This window comes from Hetaerina americana, unplaced genomic scaffold (assembly GCF_022747635.1).
Source record: "Hetaerina americana unplaced genomic scaffold, ioHetAmer1.1.p SCAF_8, whole genome shotgun sequence".
NCBI classification, from domain to species: Eukaryota; Metazoa; Arthropoda; class Insecta; order Odonata; family Calopterygidae; genus Hetaerina; species Hetaerina americana.
In genome coordinates, this window is record NW_027287427.1 from 79344796 (window position 1) to 79369331 (window position 24536).

The window sequence follows — 24536 nt, forward strand, 5'->3', positions numbered from 1 at the left end:
AAATGAAGAATTAATTCCATAATTCCAGCATTTCTTTTAGATTTATTCTATAAAATTTCAGGACAAATTTTATTGGATGGTTCCATTAGGGATATTGAAAAGTTAGTTTAATTCATAACTGCTTTTAGGAAATTGCTGAACACTATATCTTTGTGACTCGAGGCTACCAAAATACAGTTATCGGGTGATTTCTCTCCAAAATCCCTCACAAATAATAGCCCTTTGGATTCACTTATCTTTAAGGAGAGGGAGAGTCGCATTAGTCTTGCCCCGTTATTCTTTTAAACCGAGCTTGGATCCTGACAACTGATACGAACCCTTAAATTTATTTTCAAGAAAAAAAATTACGCCTCTCGGAACGCTTTGGCCCGGATGCGAAACCGGCCCGGGGTCGTGAAGGGATTGGCGCGCGACCCGACCCTTCCAGGGGTCACTTCCACCCCTCAACCCTACGGCTTGCTCCGCGTCGCCTCCGGCCTCCCCCTCACACCCCTCGGCAATTTCAGCCTCGGCCATAACTCAAAAGGAGGAAGGGGACATCACGCGAGAGCGCGGCATTTCCCCCGGCGCGAAAGAGTACAGGGCGAGAGAGAAGGAGAGGCGAGGAGTCTTTGGGGAGGGCGGGCGATCCGCCGGCCGGCTTCCGCCACTTCCTCCCGGCAGGGACGAGGACCGCACCGGAGAGGAGGAGGGGAGAGAGGTTGACACCGCGCGGCGACCCCACACCACTGCATACTATCCCGTCCTAAAAGGGCCGGTCCAGCCCCCCCCCCCCCCCCTGGGAAGCAGGAGGGGGAGGGGAGAGAGCTTAAAGGTCCGAATTTGAAAAAAGGAAAGGGTCTGCGGAGGCCGGAGTGAATTATGGGACGGCTTTTGTGAAAGGGGAAGTAGGAGTTCTTCCTACCTCTCCTCCCCCCCCCCCCCAGAGTCTCGCAGATCGGCCGTAGAGAATCGTTGGGACAAACTTTACAAGTTTTATTCTCTTCTGCCATCTCTCCCTCCGTCCCTCCCTCTCTCTCTCTCTCTCTCTCTCTTCCTTTCGCCCTTCGAGCCGACCCTCCCCCTCCCACCGTCACATCGGCATCCCCGCACCCACCCACCTCCAAGTCTCGCACGCCGGGCGTGTACCGAACAGGGTCGCAACTCCCGGTGCGTTGTCCGATCGCCTCCCGTGGCGGCGATCGGACAACGCACGATCCTCTTCGAGGTACGTAATGATCAAATGACGCGGCCGTGACAAAAAAAAGTCCACCATCCCCAACTTCGGCATCGAATGTGAAATATTTCGCGAATAAATCAACATTAAACTTCCGCAGCACGCACAGAGGACGGCTTCCAATTGCTCGCTTTGTGAAAAGCGAGACGAAAAAAAATGAAATAATGCATTGCCTCGCCATGGAAACTGGCGATGGTCAAACTCCGAGCCGGAATCGGTAATCTCTCGCTGCACATGTCCAGGCAAGGCAACACCACTGCATGGCGTATAGGATAACGACGGTGCGCTCTCTCTCTCTCTCTCGGCACCTCGCTCTGCAGGCAAAGTTAAGGTATGGGGCTTGAAAATTCACGCACAAAATCTCCATTACCGGTGACCGAACCCCGAGCATTGGGTACAGAAATGCTGGTCTTTAAACCTGCCTCCGACACCTTCAATTTTTCCAACCGCCACTCCCTATACCATCCCCCTTCCACCGAAATTGACGATTGAATTCTCACTAATTACTGGGAAACTTCGGAGCTGTGATCAACATTGCCCAACAAACTACGACTCTTCCAAGTACCTTCACTTCTTAGAAATTTGGCCTTTTACGGATTTTGAAAAAGAAGTGTCATACGGCTGGTGAAATTCACACATCAAGAGGGAAGGGGGACCGAGGGATTTCCTTTACGCCTATGGTTTCCCTGGAAGACCTTTTACTCGAAATATTCATACAGGTTGGGTGAAGCTGAGGGTGCCCAGAGATATCACTAGGAATCAAACCTATAAATAGGGAATCGGGTTGGTACGGTGGCTAACGTACTGGCTTCCCAACCTGAGGGCCCGGGTTTGAATCCCAGTGACGACAGCTATTTTTCAGTGGTGTACCGATCCCTACTTGAGGTGCTTTGTGGAGGGGTGGTACTTCGAGTAAGTAAACCGACCGTCGGATGGGACGTTAGGCTGCGGACACCTTGGCGCCTTTCGTTAAGAACAGGCTAATGCGGACGCCTAGTTTCTCTCCACCCTTAATCCTTTCCTGTTAATCCCTAATGGCGCAAACGACTTGAGCTGTCGGTCGCTTCCCATAAAAACTACTACTACCGATCAATAGCCTGGCGCTCTACCCACTGTCATATTTATTGCAATAATTTTAAATGATTGGGATGTCCAGGTATAGCTAGGAGAAACTAGATCATTTTTTGCAGAATAAGAAAAATTGCAGCAATAATATTTCATTCATTAAACCTCGAGGTGTGTTTAATAGTAAATTTATTTTTAAAATGCCATTTGCCTCGATATTATATACCCCGTGACTTTAGCTAATGAATTCTTCAAAATATGTATTTGGGCATGGTTGCTTTTTAGGATATAAAACCTCCGGCCTGTCCTGGTTGGCTGAAACGTCTCTCTCCAGTCATTCGTCGGCAAAATGATTCCGCCCTTTTTCCTCCCGCCTTCCACGTGTCTCCCATCTAGTTCCCCAGAGAGTTCGACTCCCACGCCACTCATCCGTGTTCTTTTCCGCATCCTAATTCAGCAACTGTCACACAAGAGTTCTTTTTAAGGGAGTGAATACGCCATGTGGTCTAACACCTAAAAGCCGCGAAAGAACAAGGTCCCTTTGCCTTTCAAATATGTAGACGAGGAGCAAACTTAAACCTAACTCTGGGCGATAACTCGAAAGCAATTGCCGTTGGGTACATTTTTACGAGCAGGTGTGGCCCTTGATTGCCGGGGGAAATGAATCTTAACATTTTATTTCACCATCTCCCAGGACCTACATTTGTCGCTCAGATACCTTAGTCAGATGGGATGAGATAAGGACTTCTTTTGGGATAGGGATAGGACCGCAAGGCGCCACGCGATCATATCACGCGGCTATCGAAAGAGGTCTTTCCAGCTTAGGAGGAGGATAAATTACCCCGGGCGGCTATGTGCTGGTAGTTTTTTTGGCGAAAGAGCGGCACGGAGATTAAATAAATACATTTATCGTCATCCTGCTTCCAAACCATAAACGCCAATTGTCATCGGTGGAGGTCATTTCCATTTCATGATGAAAACCCTGAAACAAAATAGTCACAATCGTCCCTTACCAGGATCAATGACGCTTTCCTCACCTGCGTCCACAAGTGAACAACGAGAGAGAACTACCTTCGTGCAGTTGGTTCATCTAATGATCGTACTAGACCCGCGCCTTCACATCAACTTAACCGGAGAACTTAAGCATTCGAAATTAAGAAATTATTAGCGCGCGTAAATGAGCGCTGTGGATGTAAATTGATTCAGTGTTGAAAACTTTTGCAAATGCTGACTTGTAAATTTTAAAATGTCAATTGGCAGACGATGGAAATTTCTGCCAGAGCATTAAAATATCGTCCCTTGTTACATAAAAAACACTTATTTATTCAGGCACACAACCAATATAATTAAGAATAGGTCTTCTGCGTTGCCTTTGTGTAGGATGCGGGGACTATTTAAGGCAGTGCCCTCATCCCTTCACACCGATGATGAGACGAAGAACCGTTTGAATACCTTTGGACTTAGCGATCATTTCTCAGGAAGGTAGGGAACGATAAACCAGTGATATTAGGTTAAGACAAGAGTTTATAACCTTTCAGGGGTTATTTAGGATGATTCTAGGAAAATTTATAAATTTGAGCAATCACATTTGGTACACCCGTTAGTAAAACTCTTCCTTATAATCAAGCAATCCAAAGCCAACATCGGTAAAACGCCACACCCCATTTGTCACTAGAAAAGACCGTTGCCAATTACCATCTAAAATCATGTACTCTTGCTTCAAATCTTAAAATCCATCCCAAATAATTCCAATAAATATTTATAACAAGCATACTATAAGGTCACAGATTACCTAAAAACTCTTCCGGAAAAGAAACTGTTTCAGACAAATAGTCATAAGTCCTTCCGTTGGAACCTTGGCATGAACGAATGCGGATTATATTTAATATATTTTTCATCAACACCCAATGCACCTTTTGCTATGTGTAAGTGAAGACGCCGCGGATTGAAATTTTATTATTTCCCTCTTTGGCAATCCCTTCACCTTCTGACAAATTTTAATGCTTTTCCTACAATTTTTCCAATTTAACAAATTTCCGCCTCAGTTCATTAGACTAGTTTCCCCCTTAAGTCACAAGAAATCAAGACATCATATGAAATTATCTCATGCCTCCGAAAAAAGCGGACTTTAGCCCTCATTCATTCATTCATGGTACCCAGCAAGCTGCCGCTAGGGTATATGGCAGAGGGTGTTTACATACCAGACTACCTTTGACACAAAACACTATTAACCCCCTAGGGCGGTTGGACAACGTTACTCCGAGCCCTTGTCTTATCACACCTTAAACCTACCTGTTCTATACTTCGACATCCTTCCAATTTATGCAAGATATTTAATCTGTAATTTAACCTTCACTCCATGAGTGAACCCAACCTAGATCGTCTGATAGTTTTGATACGCCACAAAGTTTATTATAACAACGTCTTACAAATCTAGCTCCTCTACACTGCACACAATCCGATTCGGCAAACAATCCAACTTCGTGAGGATCCAATTTACTAGCATCTTATCCTAAATAAGACGTAACCGGTGAAAGATAACATTGCTCCTTAGTCTTTTCATCACATTTCCCTCATCTAATAAACCCTAATTTTTTGTTAGCTTGTCCCCCGTATGTGTTTCACCCAGGATAGGTCGTAGGTAATGGTCACGCCTAAGAATTAATTGAGCCAACACTTTCTATTTCGGTATTCTTAACACAGTAGACGTAGCGCCGACGGCATGTGAGTTCGGAAACAAGGAAGTCCAACGAATTCCAGGACAATGACGATAAAATGTGACCATACGGTGCACGCCAGACGGAATCGTATGGCGTGCAATTGTTATGTGTGGGATTCAAACTCTGGATATAATTAAAACTTTTAACTTGTTTAATCATTCCCGATTCAAATCAGATAACTTGATGACATATTGTTTTTGGTGTTAAAAACAGCTGTTGACGAAGACCGTTGGCTATACCGAGCTCGTGGGAACAGTTGCCACAAAGGTCAATGCCCATGCCAATGACGCGAGAAATCTGTGATGCCCGAGTCATGGTTTTGTGAACAAAAGAATTAATTGCGTCGTTCTTCATGCCATAAGAACCGGAATGAATAACATCGAGCGTGGATAAAACAACCAGTGGGACAACCTCAATCTACCACATCACATATTCATTATCACGGCCTGAATCCAACTTCTAAAAATCCACAACTGCAGAAGTTTTGACTTTGTATTTCACTTTTTTGTTACTAAAACATGGATCATCGCCATTCAAATTAGATTACGTTGGAGGCTGAATTAATCGTAAATTAAATTCAAGATACAGGCTCGGATTAAAATTATATAAATTAACACTAAATGCTGCAAGTTACCTGTATCCCTTCATGATATTACAAGTAAAATTAATCTGAAGCTGTCCGAGAAGACCTTACCACGAAAGTACGTTACGATTTGCAATAGGGGTGCTGGAAAATTAAAAGAAGCCCTAATGTTACATTTGCAGGTTACCCTGCAAGCATCTACTAGGGTGCGTACGATTCCACAAAAGACATCGCTAAAAGGTTCGAGAGTGATCTGCTTTTGGAAAAACTTTACATATACCTAAGAATATAAATAAATTTCAACTACTGCTCTAGACATGCCAGAGGAACGGTTAGTATTACGGTGGTTTCAATACAATAAGAGTTATGCATATGAAATTATAACAATTTCAGAGTGTAACAATCATTCCCCTTGACCGGGAATGGAACCCGAATCTCTCGATGTCCTGCCGAGTCGACTTCCCGGAATAGAGTTCAAATCCCGGTAAAGTCGAACGGTTTTTACACTCTGAAATTGTTGCATTGAAATTAATATTAGCGGATGACCTTGTTAAAAGTTACTGTTGCGGCATCTACCGCCGTTTCTTGAAATATGACATTATATTTTAAAACTGCCATTTACTCTAGTAAAATATCTCCTGCACAGACATTTTTAAACTTTCTCTTTCAAAAAAGATTTTTTAACTTTTTTGGAAAAAATTGCATTTTACACCTCCCAATTCTACAGGTTATCTATCAATTCACATACTCATGGCCTTCACCTACTTTTGTACGTGCAGTTGTGTTTCTGATAAGTTTTATTCCCTCATAAGGGAAAATTTCTAATTTGCGTAAGATATTCACGTAAATTTAAACTCAGTTTTTGAGTAACTCAGAACCTAAGTCATATTAAAAGCTAATATACTCGTATCGAGTATATGAAGATCGTATTACAAATTCTTTTCACTTTCAATGTTTTAATTACGCTTACAAATGCAAATCTTTGCTGCCAAACGACCTACGTAATTCTAAAATAAAATGGAAATACTTAGCATGTCATATGTCAAGCAGTCAATTTTAGAGGCAACACATTGTGATCCTAACAAATAGATGAAGATACATGTATAGTTATTTCATCCACTTAACTTATTTCCTAGACAAACTTCTAATAAATTTTATTTTTCCGGTAGCTTGCCCAAATATTCGGGAATAATTTGCTAAAATAATCGCTAAATTATTTATGTCAGTAACAAGAGATGTATTCAGTTTTATTTGAAATATTATAAAAATGAAGAATAATTAATGACTTTGCAAATAATTTTATTCTTTATGCACACCTTTTTTTTAATTAGAGAAAAATTTGTTTTGTGGAATACGAGGAAGGGATGAAAATTGGATGGGGGAAAATCACTCAGGAATGGACAGTTCAAATATGAGAATACGCGATAAATATTTATTGCTTTGGTAAGAAAAGGAACGATTATTTTTTTAGAAAGGAAGGATTTTGTGCTTTTGTTTATGCTCTTAAGAATCTCATAAAATACCCGGGGTTCGTTTCCTATTGGTAGTCAAATTTTCATTGGATATGCAAATTGCTCAAGGGTCTCGAACAGTAAACACATCACTATATACTTCAGAAGGTTTGCAGCGAAAAACCGCAGTAACCGGAGTGCATGTTTCATCGGTGAATCTCTCGCATCTTTGCGCGTGTTAGTACGTGGCTAGGCTGCAGTTACCGTCGAAGGATTTCCCGCAGTATCTTTTAATTTCATTAGTCCAGCATTGGTCGAATCGGATGCCTCTTTGGCTTCTTACGCTATGGGGTGCACGGACGCTATTTTCCTCCACCCTTTCAGCTATCCCATATACTATATCCCATATCCCATATCTCCCATGGAAAGAGCTAATTATGTTAAAAAATTTCCAGTCTCTTTCACAAATGTGCAGTCCTGGAGACAACATAAAGTATTCACTTGAATCCGGAGACATGAAGGAAAATCGATTAGAATCACAGCCGTAAATCAATGGTACCAATGTCCAGGCTAACCACGCGATTCCGACTTAGATTACAATGAAGTGCCTGAAGAAAACACAACAGGGATGAGAGTTGGTATTTTCTTAGAAAAACATATTTCACAAAGGCCTAGCTTTGTTTAGAAGCATTGCTTAAAAATGTCGTATTAAGCATTAAAGGTAGGTTTTGGAGGATCCCTAACAACTACTGCGTACTAAGTTTCGTGTGGACTTCCTGTTTACCCGACATTATCCCCATTGTCTATTGTTTACCCCTCATCCGCGTCAATTGTGCCGTTAATTACGGAAATAAATATTTTTGCCTTCAACATGAATATTTCTCACCAATGGTTTAACACTGATTTACCAGACATCTCGCGGTCGGTGGCTTTTAGCTCTTGCTTAGCTCTGAAGTCGAAACTTTCCTCGTAAACGGCCAAATATTGTTTGCTTTGAGCATTCGCATCTCCACGATGAACATCTCCTCTCACCGTCGCATCTGTCAAGAACGCTTTTCCCCCTCATCCTTCGATCCACAAGGTCGCCATGCAGATACGCGACGATTATGCCGATCCTTCCCCCACGCATACATACGCACACCACGGAAGACCTCCCGCGCCCGGTGACTCCCCAATTGTGCTCGGGGGGTGGAGTGGGGTGTGGGGCATTTAGGTATTCCTCTTCCTCACACTCCTCGCCCCTGAGGGTGTGCACGCACGCAGCTCGTCCCTGGAAACCGGCCCCTTGGGCGAAATGATGACGAGTTCCCGAGGACCCTGCCGCTGCATGCGTGCCTAATCATAATCGGATGGCCCTCCTCCCCGCCTCCAGCCCCCCGCGATCGAGAGCACGTGCTAAAGGGGACGTGGGGAAGGGGGGTCCCATGGGAGGGAGGTGCTCCGAGGTGGTAGGGGCCGAGTGCACCCTGCATAGCAGGGGCCCCCACCCAAAGCAATTTGTTCTCCCTCTCTCTCGAGCCCCCTCCTTAGGTGCATTGTGGCAGCGATGCGTCTTCCACGAGAGCGGTTCGCAGCCTTGATTACTGACGACGTTTCAAAGAACGACTCGTCCGACATCTTCAGTCCTGACGTCATTTAGCCCTTAAGATGGCAGACGAGTTTCTTTCGAAACGTCGGAATCAGTGCAGGATGCAAACCCGTGGAAGATCCCGAAAAGAGGACACATTTTCGTTAAATGTTTATTCAATTAAGGTCAATATATCCTCTTGAATGGCTTCTGGTTCGTTTGTAGTGGAAAATTGATCACTTTATTTACAAATAGTTTGAATGGATCGGTAGTTTTTTTTAAACTGGTGCCGTTAAAATACACCTTTCTTAAGTGAGGAAATATGTAAATCCTAATATCGATTTTTCTTATCGCTTGTTACCAATGGTCTCCGATTGTAAATCTCTCGCTACGCACAGAGGAAAATAGAAATAAGAAACCATAGTAACGGACACATAGGTTGGTTTCGACAAGAGAGGGAAGAGCTCACGCACCACAAACTAAACCATCGCGGGATGTGCCCCTTTCCCGTGCCGATCGTGATTTCCCGCGAAGTTTCGTGATCCATAAAATTCCACCGCGTGGTCATTTAAAAAGGTTTCTCGAAAGGAATCGCGCAGGATTATGATCGGGGACCATCCGGTCCGTGCAGCCAGTTTGTAGATCCGTCCACTAGGCTACCACGCGACCCAATAGATGATTATTATTAAATATTTCATAGAAACGCATCGAGGGCCCCGGCGTCGTCATTTGCATCCCAGCAATCGCGGTACAAACCCTCGCGCCGCGCAAACCACCTTTATGATCGAATTCACCCGTCGCCATTCACGCTCGCACACCCATCGCCGCTCGGCGGGAAGTTGCTCCGCATTGTACGGTGGGCTCGGGGCAGGACCCGAATAAATCCAAGTGCACATTATATTATTATACCCGCTGCCGACCGCATTCGGGGGCCAAAAAAAATGCCAGCCTACTCCGAGACGGGATGGAGAAGAAAGAAAGGAAAGAAGGAAGGGACGCGAACGGAACGCAGTGCGTGTGCATAAGGGTTTGGCTGGTGGCCCTCCTTGTTTCCTTCCTTCCTACCCTCGCGAATGCAAACGGCTTTCGTGGGATGGGGTTATTGAGAGATAGATTGGGCGGGGGAATGTATTCGGGAAGGGGGGGGGGGTCTCCTGGAGGAAAGGGGTGGGAGGAAGCGGCAGTTTGATGGCGCGTGTCGACTCCCATCCTCCCTTCCAGGGACGGAAAGAGGGCAATCTCCCCCCCCCCGTAATCCCCTTCTCCCTTCGCCGCCCCTTACCCCCGTAGCACGCCGCTCCGCCTCGTTTGAATAATCCCATGAATCTGTAATAATGGCCGTTCCCTTGCACCAGGGTCGGGCGCGGGAGGAGGAGGAACCGGGTTCGGAGGGGGGGAGAGTGGCGGGGGTGAGGCGGGGACCAGAGTGGATGGATTCGGAATTACATCGAGGGGGCCGGAAGGAGATCAAGGGGGAGGGAAAAGGGTTCGCGGAGGGTAGGGGGGATGGCAGGGGCGAGGGTGGCCGAGGGCAGGGTGCAAACCGACGCGGGAACCGAGGGCATTGTTAGCGGAGCAACACCTACGGCCACACACATGCGATGATTTATACTGAGGCCCCTTTAGGCGAAAAAAAACCATGAAAATGTGACCACCTGACCCCTGCTCGCGGATTGATGTTTTGGGGTCCATCGGGTTACCGCGTGCTCCGATAGCTTTGGTCACTTCGAGTTCGGCATCAAACGAGATTCCCTACGTCCAGAATACGCAAAGTTATTCTTGATTCCAAGTAGGATCCGAACCAGTGACCTTTGAGTTCAGAGTAAGTTTTGAGGCATGCACTGCGTGCTTTTTGAATGATGGAACTAATCTTCAACGTCATGAGAGTCTCTTCCAAAGTGAACCAAATCAAATCGAAATTAAAATATTCTTCAATCTCGATTTATTTCTCCAAACGGCAACATGAACTATCGCCACAGCAAGAAGTCAAAGCATTAATATAACACTGCAGTAAGAATTTGAAAAATAAAAAGGATTGTGGGTAAGGACACGGAATGAAGAGGAAATGCTGGCAGTTCTGTGGATATATTTTTCTCAACGTACCTTACCAACATGTGAACGTTTTAAAACTTATAATGTTACTAATCTCAAGGAAATTTACCGAACATTTTACAGGAAACAAAACCTATTCTCAACTCTAGATGCCAACAAAACTACAAAAATATCGATATTTTCGTTCCTAAATTTTTATTTATTTATAACAATGCAATTTGGCAAGCATCCAGGCGGAAAGTTACCGTTAAAAAATTTGATATTTGAAAATTACAGTAAAACAAAACATTAAAATTTACAGTTACGAAAAATACAGTAAGCTCCATCAATAAGTTGAAGCATGTCAGTCTAGACTAAAATATTAGAAGAAGAAATGATTTAATCCAGGTGTATGGCCATCCTCTTCTTGAAGCTCCTGTCGTTAACAGGAACACGTCTTTAAACATCTCCGGTTAATCGGTTACAATCACTTACGTCCTTATTATAAGGAAGGAGTCCTTTCTTATTTAGCTTCTTTGAGAGAGCCTTTTTATTTTATGCGTATGATCTCCCCTTTCCTTTTTACAAACAGCCTTTGTTTGCCATGCCTCATTCTCCGAATACAATTCAAATATTTTCCCCAATCTTCCAAATGTTTGTCTCTTTCTTAAGCTCTTCCATTGCAACTGCCTAATCATGTCACTTACTCCAGCTTCCATTTTAAATTTACCTTAAGGAAATCGAGCGGCTATTCTTTGAACCCTTTCAATTGTTATCTCCAATTAATTGTCATGATGGCCCCATAAACTTCATTCATACTCAATTATAAGTTTTGCTGTGGCTGGATCATCATTTTCTTTGGTTTTACGCATTACTCCTTTAGAATACGCATGATAAAATGTGGCGTTTTCTATTCCTTATTTGCCATTCTCTCCGCATGCTCATTCCATTTAAGGTCACTCGTTTAAGGCAAAATTTACTAAAATAATATCGTTCAAAGTATAAAAAGAAAATTTCAGTGAAAACGAAATCAACGAGAAAGTCACATCCTTCATTTCGCCTTAATTAACTCATTTAATCTATTACTGCAATGTGATGCAATTCAAGACAGGGACGTGGTGACACACAGAGTAATACACATTTGATGCAAAATAAAAAATTCCGAGTTAAAAATAGAGAGGATGAGTAATGATATTTAGACAGAAGGAGAAAATGGGTAATTATCTACATACATTCACACAATATCGCACTACCCGTCAAAATGGCACGAGGCAGAGGCCCATAAAATTACCCTTAGTAGAATCCTGTACAGAGGAGATTTGTATTAATTTGTTAGTGCCTTTCCTTTTATGTTTTGGTCGAGAAACAACCTATAAATCAATGAATTCACCTGCTCGACTACATATCTCTCATTTTTTTGTATATACCGACTTCTCGATGTAGTCCAGATCATTCAGACAATATTCTCGATGTCATAAATGAAATCGAAAAGTTAACATTCTTGCACGGGTTTTGGTCGAATTAAAATTCTTCGAATACTTGGTATTCATATGTGGCAGAGTAAATTGCTGACGCTTTTTCCTAATATAGCAGATTTTTATGAGCTAGGCGGTCTCAGTCGAGAGGCTGCATGGAAAGGAACAACCTCAACAAGCGATTAATGAGAAATATTATAATGAAAAAGTTAAGGATTGGCATTATTTCACGTTGACCAGACCTCACCTTGAATACGATTCGAGAATTATGAGCTCTGCCCAAAATGATCTGCTCTCCGAATTCAACGGGACATAATAGGAAGAGCCGTTTCGTCACATCAAAGCGCCAAATTGTCATTTGACTGACAGTATTGGAAGATAGGAAGCAAAAAGATTGCAGGTCCGATTAAATATTTTAGACATTTTCAATTCATTCAAGTTTTACGTAGGCACAGAAGGAATAATACGTATTAGTGAAATATTACGTCAGTGGGAGAGATCACAACGTGAAGTTTGAAGAAGATAACCGCCGAATAGAAAGACGTAAGCAATTCATTTTATAGAAGATCAGGGGGCATAATATCTATGACCCGTGAACTTTGTGAGTCAGAAATATTAAAAGCTGTCCCAGAGTAGTAATTTCTATCTTATTGTCACAACTGAATATGAGAACGTTTTAGGCCTGAGAAGTTCATTCGTTTTTCCCCTCATCTCACTGCTTGGAATACTCTTACAACGGAGAAGCTCTACGCTGGGATAGCAGACAGTGTGCATAGTGACATTAATTCTCGCGTCTTAGTTTCTAGCACTAATATTCATAATTCTTTACTGAAATGACTGAAAGTTTACAACGATAAGACCCAACAATAAGAAGCTTGAAGAATAAAAAATGAAAAAAACGAACGCTGTGCCAGTGAGACAAGAAGACGCAACGTGGGTATAGATTGAGAAATAGAGCTGCATCTGAGAGGTCACCAAAATAGTATGCAGTAATTTTAAATAGTTCACTTATTTACTAAGCACCCAGTCACATTTTTGAATACGGATATACCAAAAAATCACCCGAGACACCTAAAAATTAAATCAATACTGAAACATGACCCCAAAACTATCAATTGAATATTATCAGTTAGATCTTTTAGCACAATTAACAAAATAAACGGGCTTAGGGCATTATAATATTTGGAATTAATACATGCACTCTAAGCACAAAAATTGTTTTACATTCTCTATAGTAGTTAATCACTGTAATGAATTGTTATTCTATGAGTATACGCGCTCCTTTGGGGGGTAATCGTAGCATCAAGTGAAACTTGGATGCGGCATGTGTAGATTTTAATTGAAGCTTAAAGAACACAATATTTGACACGGTGGGGTCAATTCAAAGAATACGGTCCAGTGTCTTCTCTACTAGGAGATAAACCTTGACTACGAGGAGTGTCTTTGACTGGCTGAGAGGACATGAAAGGAGCCATCTTAATGGCCCTCCGCTCTCCTATTCCTGTTGGCTGAGGGCGGAATAAGGAAGGACAGGCACACACTGCCTTCTGCTCCAAAACCTTAGCTTAGGCACGGAGCTGCAAGGATGGCGGAGGGGGAGGGTGGACGCAGTCAGGTAAGTAAGAGCGTGGTAGGAGGGTCGCACGAGGCGATGGAGGGTGGGGAAGGGGCGAGCGAGAGGCGAAGGGTTGACCACAATGGCTGGATCAGGGGAGAACATCTGGCATCGGAGCGGGAGACTGTGCGTGCGTGTGCGGGGTGGTGCGTGCGTTCTCCGGGGGGAGGGGGGAGCGTGTGCCCCGACTCACGTGGTGCCCGCCGGCATTGTTGGTGCCCGACTAGAGGGGTGGGGATGAAAGGGGGGGGCGGTCGCATTTCGGTAAAGAGTAGGATTTTCACGGATCCTAGGCAAGGATAACCGCGACTTTCATGCGGCGAACTATACATGAGGCCCGCATTTAATGGCCGTCTCTCCCGGTTCCCAAGGCAGTGGAGCGCATCTGTCGGCCACCGATGTTGATTTTTTAAATTGTATTTATTTGACATTTCACATTATTATTTCTACGGCCCTCAATGGAATTTTTAAAAACTCAAATTCAATGGAAACATTTGTTTCACTTTTTCGTTTCCAGTTAACTTAACGCACCTGATAATGTAATGATATAATCAATGCCTTCATTAATGTTGTCATTATTTCATTAAACGCACTCGATGGTATCGAGCTTCCAATTCATTTTGGATGAAAGAAGATTAATGGGTGTTTTCCACAAACGTTAGAGTTGGTAAAAACAAGTTTCAATGCAAAGGCGTCGTCCTCAGGTACCCTGTACCTGTACCCTCGGGTTCCTGAGGATGACGCCTATGCGTTGAAACTAGCTGTACCTTAGTTATTGCCCTTCTTGTTCCTAACAGCTTCTCTGGGATACACAGAGAAGTACACATCACTTAGATATCGTAGTTTATGTACTTGTAGTTCTCATGATCTATATTATTTTAATTTTTCAAAAAGATATTTTTTAATTAAAAATGTTGATATTTTGATGTTGAATCACCCCCCGCCACAAACCTTAGTGGTACTATTGCTTGCAGGGTACTATTTAGAAGTAGATTAATATCAAATTCATCACCGCTTATCAAAACTAGGATTGGTTTGTAGCTCCCCATGCTATCCTTTTCCCTGCCAATCTTTTTTCATTCCCTCGTAGTTCCTTGCTTCGACAATTTCCATGATCAGCAGCTTCTCGTAATTGTAGTGCTTCAGGATATGTCCACTTAATTCCCTCCACCTTCCTGCAAGTGCTTTCCATTAGCTTCTCCCTTCACACACTTCGGAGTACAAATTCACTTGTTACACTCCCTATCCATTTCCTTTTCATAAATCTTCTTTCGCAACACTCCTAGTTTTCCAATTTCTCACTATGGACACATTCCGTTGCACGAATTTTACTAAATGACGTAAAATAAGGAACCGGCTGAGGGAAGGGCGAGAGAAAAAAGGCAAATAATAACTACGGGAAGCGGATGATGAGAAAATTAAGCGAAAAGAATGTCGAATGAATACAAAAGTTGGCAGCTTGGAAAGGAAAAGTTTGGAAGAATACCACGAACAGAAACTGGGGTCGATGATCTTTGATGATGTTGATGGAAATTTCACTCCATATTTTATAAACGTACAATGTTTAAACTGTATTTCTACTTATTCGATACATTTGACTCGTAAAAATTCCACCATTTGGAAACTCCTTTGTCACCGATAAAGGGCTCGAAACCTTGAATTGAACCCAATGGAATTAGGTATCAACTCATTTTTCTTCATACTGAAGCTCTGCAGAATCGTATAGAACCATGATGGATTTCTTTATAAAATTTCTCAATCGTGAATAAAACACAAAGTGCTTTTTACTTTCATTAACCTAAAAAAAAGCAGACAGTTTCGGGGAAACCGTTTCTCTCCGACAATGATGACCGGTCGGGTTATTGTTGCTTAACATTCACCCAACAGTATGGAGATCAAGTAGGTCTGAAATCGGTATGTGTCTAAATATTTTTCCACTCTCTCTTTCTCATAAGTGGAACATTTATATATTTTTTCTTAATATTACAATATTTGCATAATTTTAATCACACACGAACATTTAGACCCTGCGTTATTATGCAGAAGTCGAGAAAGAAGAATCGTATTTTAGGAAAAAGTTCGCCTAGGAGTTCAGTTGCAAAACAAGGAGTGCTTAGCTAACTGTATTACGAAAAGCTAACGGATAGCGGGCATCAAAAATATAACAGCACTATGGGAGAGCTGCAGCATAACATTGCATTTTCATCTCTGTCCGCTGAAAAAACACGGATAGTTCGCACTGAATGAGTTTCAAAATGTTTCACAAAATTCATCCCCTGTAATGTTGAGTCAAAGTATGAGGTATGATGTCATTTTTATCAGAAATTACTTCCGATTACAATTCAAAACCACTGAGGCTATGAAATTATATGCGACCAAATTGTATAGTTATGCATGCGTGTAAAACGTCAATTAAAAATACTCTCGACACTTTTGAAGGTTGGAAAGAGAAATATTCTGTGATTAGTAATGAAGATATTCCCCCGTATCTAGTGGGAGTGGTTAGACCTCAATGGTATCACAGCCCACACCATACATCCTTTCCCTTAACGAGATTCGAACTCACGCCATGAGCCAGGTTGGCTGTCGGCCTCACTCCCGGGCTGATCCGGCCGACGAAGCATATGGAATTTTTTTTTAAATTCCCAAGGAATACATGAATATCAAAACAACCCGTCCCAACAAATGGATCGGGGGTAGAAAACGGGGTCGGAGGGAAAAAATTGAATGGAGCAAACCGTACGAGACGCATGAAGGGGGAAGGGAATTAGTGGAGGGTTTGAGAATAGGGGAGCCCGGAAGAGTGAGGGCTGAGAGTGGATAAGAGGGAACAACGGGAGCGGGTGAGGTGGTTCTTGAACAAGGGGAGCGGAAGGGAAAGAGGTCGGTAGGTGGTTGCGACCTCTGGCGGCGGGGATGATGCATTCTCCCACCCGCGACCCCTTGCAGTGATTACCGCGGGCGGAATAATTTCTGGGGGCGGGCTGATCGGGGACCCCTGTCGCGGAAATGACATTGGAGCGTGCACGGCTGTGCCATGGGCAGAGAGATAGACAGATATATGGCGACGACGCCGACAGGATAAGGGGGAGAAGAAAGCGATTGCCTCCGGCGATTTCGGAGGTGACCACAGATGTAGCTGCTTCCAACCTTGACTGCTTGTTTCAAAGAAATCACGCTAGGCGTCAAACGGGCAAAGAACCGCACCATCTAAATGGACTAAATCAAAATCTCATGATTGGTAAATACAGATATCCAACGCGGCAAGTCAATAGAAGTAATATCTAAGAAATCCGTGCGTGAATTTTTAATTCTAGTGCAGGGCTCTCTATTCCCGCATCCCTGGCATTACGTAATCATTCTACTCTCTTTTAATACTGAGCATTCGTCGGATTCAGTAACAGGAGGAAGATAATATAACTCGGGGTCGACTCAGGAAATTATTGCTTATATGTAGGCTATTCAACCCCACGTTACATTTCTTGCAGATTTTCCGTGATTTAGGCAACTGCGGATCTTCAAATGTTACCGCATTTCCCAAGTAGAGTTTCGTGAAAAAAATTCGACTGCAGTAAAATTTTGCTCCGCTGGACCTTAGAGAATAATGGAGCTCTCTCGCCCGAGAACAGTTTAAAGTCGACGACAGGACCGAATTTTGCGAATTAATGTGAAAAATCCGCCGAAATCACAACGAATCTGCCAAACTATCAACGTTATTTTCTTGGTTGTATGTCAGGAATACAGCATGAGAACCTGTGGCATCGATGCACGAGGCGACAGACCTGTTTTTCGCACCATGATGCGCGTTTGTCTCTTTTTGTATTGCATCAGCAAATTTCAATTTATTATTCTGACTTTCTCAATTCTTACCATTAGCGATACGAAATATACAATTTCACTTATTATTTTCCAGAGTTGGCCGACAGAGTCCGATTATGTTTACCGGGCAACACGAACTTAAGCTCTCAAATTCCGAGACTCTCAGTTAGCTGAATTTCAAATAAAATGACACCCTTTTTTATCAAACAACAATAACGCACAGTGGAAAAAACTTCCTCCGGCGGTCTTGGTGAGTGATATTGTAAGTATCGTGACAGAGTAAACCTTTGTTTTTGCCCAAATATACACGATATGGCAGTTGCAGAATCACCGACCACAGTGGGAGGTTGTCGTTTTTGGATTCAATAAAAGTGTATTGCGAATTGGATGGGAAATAAACCCGGTGGAAACTGCAAAAGAATTGAGCTAATTGCATAAAGCGTAAGGCATGCATATTATTATTATCATAATTGGTATTCTATTTCTTAGATTCGTATAAAAAGACTCAACCTGACACCCCGTACTTCATTGAACTGTTGTTCAAATTTGAATGTATTTAATCTTCCTTCATTTTTTCAGCATGCCTATCCTTACACACCAACACGTATATTGCTGTTTTCAAATGCTTAAAATTGCCTCAATATCTGAAGTATAAAATAGAACTCTGCAACTAGAGATGCCAAATTTATTCTAACATACTTTTAACCAAAGAGCACTTCCTTCGAAGCAGTGATATTTATATTTTTTGCAAGAGAGAAACGCGCTATGGGGTACTAACGAAAATATCACTGGAAAAAGTAGATTGCCACAAAGATATCTGCTAAAATCAACATTGAAAGAAGCTTACAACAAAACCAAACATGTTTTGAAAGAATTCATGGAGCAAGTTCTCCTTACAGAATACAATTTGTGAAATTGAGTGAAGAGTCAAGTGAAATTGGCGCCCACGAAGATAGACTTTGACCTTAGAGATTGACATGTCATTCAATTTTGCAGAAGATTGTAAGTTATAGATTTACAGACGAAACAACTGTGGTTGCAGAATTAAAAGAAGACCTGCATAGGATACTACTGGAAGGGACACTGCATTGAAGGGGGTGAAAAATACAGAAGACACACTGGAACAAGTAGAGGAGTTTTGCTGTATAGGCAGAAGCGTATTTACAAATAATGAGATTTTGATTTAGTCCATTTACACGTTACGGTTCTTTGCCCGTTTGACGCCAAGCGTGATTTCTTTGAAACAAGCAGCAAGAGGTTGGAAGCCGCTACATTCTGTGATCACCTCCGAAATCGCCGAAGGCAATCGCTTTCCTCTCCCCCTTATCCTGTCGGCGTCGTCGTCATATATCTGTTATGAGTGATGGAAGAATCAAGAGAGATATATTAAGCAAAAGAGGTACGGTGAAGATGACTTTCTATCAGACGAAGCAACTACTGACGGAAAACAATATCAGCGTAATTTTAAGGAAGCAATTCGTAGTAGTAGGATTTAGGGGAGGCGACCGACACCTAAGGTCATTTGCGCCATTAGGGATGGACAGGAAAGGACGAAGGGTGGAGAGAAACCCAGCGTCGGTATTAGCCGACTCTTAACGAAAGGAGCCAAGGGGTCCGCAGTTTAACATCCCATCCGACGGATGGCGTACTCACTCAAAGTGCACTCCACAAAGCACCTCCAGTAGGGATCGAGATACCTCTGAAAGTAATTCGTTAAAACAAACATGGAGTCTCCTTTGAATACGTGAATAATACGGAAAGTGAAAAAATAGTTGGGCAGAGAAAATCCAGGGGGCAATATAAAATTGTTGTCACCAAAGAATGATGAAATTAAAATTGAAGGATAGGATTGCGAATGCAGATGTACTTCGGATAATGGGTGAAGGGAGAAGCCCATGGAGGGCACTCGAAAGAAGAAGAGGGAAAGTAATTGCACACATCTTGAGGTACGATACTTGAGTGATAGTAATTATTGAAGGAAATACAGCAGGGAAAAGGATTACAGAGAAAGGCCAAGGGCAAACTTTGGTGCTACACTTGGAAATTAGGAATTAAACTTAAGAAAAGGGCGTAGTGATGAATTTTTAGAGTAAGGGCAGTTCCATTCCGAATGCCTACTGCGTCAGGAATACCGAAATAGAAAGTGTAGTCTTTATTAAATACTTAGGCGTAACCTTCACTCACGACTTCCCCTGCGTGAATCATACTTTTTTACGGGAAATATTTGGACTAGCTATCAGAAAATTAGGACTTATTAGAAGAGCGTTGGGGAAATGTAGCCAAAAGGTAAAAGATAAATGTTATCTTTCGCTGGGTAGGCCTCATTGAGAATAAACTGCTAGTACATTATAATCCCATGAAGTTGGATTGATTGGCGAATCAGATCGCGTGCAGCGTAGAGGAACTAGATTTGTAAGGCATTTCCATGATAAACTGAGAAACCTATCAAAGTTATAAAACGATCTTGGTCGGGAATCACTCACAGAAAGAAGGTGAAATTAGAGATTAAATCTATTGCACAAATTGAAAGTATGTTTCTTTAGCGATGATGTTGTAAATGTATCATTAGCCCCATCGTACTGCGATGGGAGATTTCAAGTGAATATAGAGTGATTTAGTGTGGAACAGATATTTTTAAGATGTGATTTATACCAATAAGGGCTCGTAATAACGTTGCCCAACCACCCTAGGGGGGGAATAGTATTTTTTGTCAAAAGAAGTCTGGTGTGTAATCACCCCTTGCCACACACCCTGGTGATGGCTATCAGATTACTATGTATGAATAAATGAATAATTGAAAACTATGAGAAGTAAAGAATGTAAATAAACGGTGCAAGGAACTAAGAGGGAATGAAGAGAACAGCAGGGGGCAGGATAGTTTCGAGGTGCACTACAGACCAACCCTCGGATTGATAATCCACGATGACGATTCAACCTGAGTCGACACACCCTTCCTGGCGCACAGTTTAACAGTATCTAAGTATTCTTTCGTTATCTTATAGGTCAGTACCAGTCTCCACACTGTTCCTACGCCAATATTTTGGTTGGTAATCCCTTTCCGTGTTCCCCTCTCACATCACCCCCGGTAAATGCCCTCGCATAACATTTAAGACTTCGCTCGCCCAAATATAATGGCGGCTCTCGCGCGACCCTACCGAAGTTAAAGGTTCCTTCCTTCACGCCGGTGGTGCGCTGCGCCGCTCCCCAAGCCCCCTTCTGCCCCCCCCCATTGGAAACCCCCTCGACGACGGGCAAACACCGGCCGCCCGCGGGTCACGCGTCACATCCCCCCCTCCCACCTCCCTGCACCACTGTCCTAATGGAGCCATGGAGCTGTTTTGTGGCTTCCTCCTCCTCCTTTCTCCTGCCATTTCTTTTCCCATCGCTTTCTTCCTTTCTCTCTCTCTCTCTCCACAGTCTCCCCCTGCTCCGTCCTGTCCACGTGCAGGACTATAACAAAAAAACCGGAGGTACGCACACCCCTGGAAATACTGCTGGAAGGGAAATGTGTGACACCTGGAGCGAGTGCCTCTCACCCAGATTCACTCGATGATAGCATTGAAAAAAAGTATGGCACACGCGAGATAGTCGACTCCTCGTACTCCGGAAACTCTCTGAATTATAATAAAAAAAGGAGGAGGTATACAATTTACGATGCAATAAACGCTACATCTCACATTCACCCTGCGAAATAGCCAGTTAAAAACACAATCGAGAAAAAGTTTATAACAGGACTCACGACAGTACTAAGTTTCATTTTTTTCTCGTTTAGTAAGGATTAAGGGCTGTACTGACATAAAATGCTTGAAAAAAAATCCCTACTTGGTTTTGACCTAAAACCCGATAAGAGAACTGGAAATGTTTCAGCTTTTAAGTCTGTTTCGTTTTTTCAACCAAATAGGTAAATACAGTTTTTTTGTAAATACAGTTATTAACCCAAAGGTCGGTTGGATGGATGATGGTAGAATTCACTCAATACTTAGCCTGGCGGCTGTGAAATTCCTACATTTCATTGAAATTCATAGATATTAGAGTAATAATGAGGGCCAGACCCTTTCCCATCTGTGCCGCCTATGGTTTCCAAGGAAGTTTTGATACCCGAATATCCCACCGCTGAGGGTGATGGGTGAAGCTGAGGTAGGCTGGTAGGAGAAGAGGTAAGCCCGGGAATAGAGCCCGGGCCCTCCGGTCAGTAGTCCAACACTCTACCCTTTGATTACCACGTCCCACTTCATTTAATTTACACAACAAGATAATTATGTGCATTACTCTCCCAGGACAGAGAATCCAGCACTAGATTTGAATTTGAGTAAAGGAACTTAATAACAATTTCTTTTCATACTTTCGGCCGCATTGTATGCTTCCAACTTTTGTCTAAGGTAGTGAATATTTCAAAATTAGAGGCAATTTCAATCCTATGAAATAACAGGGAAGTTCAAAGATGTCCTTATTGAAAGAAAACTCCATTTTATTGCTGGGTTTTCAATGAGATTCACGCGAGAGCACGGGGAATGGCCGAGAGCGCGCTCGCAGTGGGAGACTGCGGGCGGGCATTCCCGGAAGTCATCCCTCGGGGTCGGTGAGAAGAGGAGGAGATCCGCCGCCGCCTCTTTGTCCGGGTCCTGAAGAGCGGGGGACGAAGGGTGGGGACGATGTCCGGCCGTCCGAAATGGGGAGGGCGAGAGCGGCGAGGGGGCGATTACCCCACGGGGGGTAACTGGTTCACTTACTCAAATGGTTTCAGTTCTGTGGGGCACGTGTCGGCGGGATCGCACCACGTCGGTCCCCTTCCCCTCCCCAAAGTGGGGAGGGGAGTGGGGGAGGAGTCGAAGGTGGAAAAGAGAGTGTTCTGCGAAAAGGGTAAGGGTCACTCTGAGGGGTCGAAGGGAATCAATACAAAGGGGAGGAGCAAAGTAAGGAAATTATGGCGACTGAGGCTGAGGGATTCCCATTTCATACCTCGATACATGCAAGAAGGAAGCGGATATCACATTTAACAAACTAATCGAAGGAGCACTATAAAGGAACCCGAATCATAAAATAACAAGAATGGCAACATCCTCAAGAAACCAGGAAGCATTTACTGATGTACTATACCGAATAAACATCCGAACCGACAGTAATGACGGTAACCTCTTGTGAAACATTACCGTAGGATTTTTCACTAAAAGGATAGAACATAATTCAGACTTGTAAAATCCACGCATTTTGCATATTTTTTGTGGCGAGAATGAGGAATGGTGACGGTGACATTCCACTTGTACTCAAGGTGTTTCAAAAACATTATGCCCCTGAGATGAGTAAGGTCTATCCAGAAGGTCCATCTATGCAATATTTTGAGAAAAATAGCCTACCTAGAACAATTAGACCTCAGTCCCCCTCGAAGTACTCCCCCTGGGACCTCACACACTTATCTCAGCGTCTCTTCCTCTTTTCACAACAATCAGCGAAGTCCTCTTCCGGAATGGGCATTAGCTGCCTCGTCGCATTATCCTCCATCTCGTCAACATCAAGAGTTGCGTGTTGTTATTGAAGGGGACTTGCTCCAAGCCGCAAATTATGACCTAGGTTTTCTAAAAAAAATGGCATAACTGGAGATAAGTCATGCATCTACGGCTATGACCCTGAAGCAAAAGTCCAGTCTTCCCTAAAGTTAGTTGACGAAATAAAGGAGAATACGAAGAGGCAGCTGATGGCCATTCCGAAAAAGTTCTTTGCCAATTGCTTTGATAAGGGATGTGTGTGAGGTCCCAAGGGGAGTTCTTTGAAGGGAACTGAGGCCTCATCGTTCTAAGCAGACTGCTTTCCTCAAAATGTTGCATGGCTGAATAAAATCTGGACAAGCCTTGCACAATAAATAATAGGTAATGTTCACAGTTGTTACGAAATAATATTGAGGATAAAAAATGTATTCAAATTAACTTATTTGGTGAGTAATTATACAACAAATGAAAGCTACTACACGATTAGGTTACCCACAGCAAGAAATTTTAAAGAGGAAGAATCACGCACGGTCTGTACAAGAATCGTCGCTGGGTTTTCGTCAGCCTCGATTCTACTCTTCTGTATCTAAAATTCCAGTTGATGCTGTTTGAAACATCAACTTCTCCAGGATGAATACTTGCAAAATATATTCAGATCCTGATGGCATATCTGTAGTTTGCGTTACACCTAAGTATTTTACCAATTCAACATTTGCTATGTTTGCTCCCTGCATAGTGTGTTCTCGGATGAAAATTATGCATTTTAAAAATACAATCATACATGGTACACTTCAAGCCATAACTAGGGTGTGTGGCATGGGGTGACTACACACCAGAATTCTTTTGACGCAAAATACTTCTCCCCATAGCGCGGCAGATGGTTTTATACTTATCCTTTATCGTTCGTGGGAAAAATGGTATCTTAAATAGACGAAGTTTCCATCAGTATTTTAAATATTCATTTGTTTTCCTCTAAAATCTGCGAAATTGTTCACCTCTCGATGTATCAGTTCCTTGCAATAATGAATCGTGTAATTCTTCCTTTTCAGTGTCTCCATTCTTGATCTCCGTTTCCTTTTCGTCATCGTACTAAGCCGGTCAAGCTAGATTCTCGTGGTATGTGGATCATCTAAGCATGTATTTTAGAAAATCTCCGAGCTATTCTTTCCACTGCCAATTCCTTCTTTCCCTAATAGCTTCTTGCAGCGATATTTCCCATTACCTTCTTCTCCTAGTTCATCCTAAGCCTTCCCTTTCCCTATCCCCTACAGTAAACTATCGTGCCTCAGAATATGCTTCCAATCATTTTCCCTCTTAATCTGGTAAATGTCCTCCATAGACTTCTCTCTTTACCCTCTCTTCGGAGTAATTCTTTATTTGCTACTCTTGTCTATCCCTTTTATTTCCACCATTCTTCTGTAGCACCGCATCACTGCCTCTTCTTTTTTCTGCTACTCCTCTAGTCCAAGCCAGACATCCGAAAAATGGTAGCCTCCATATACCTATACATT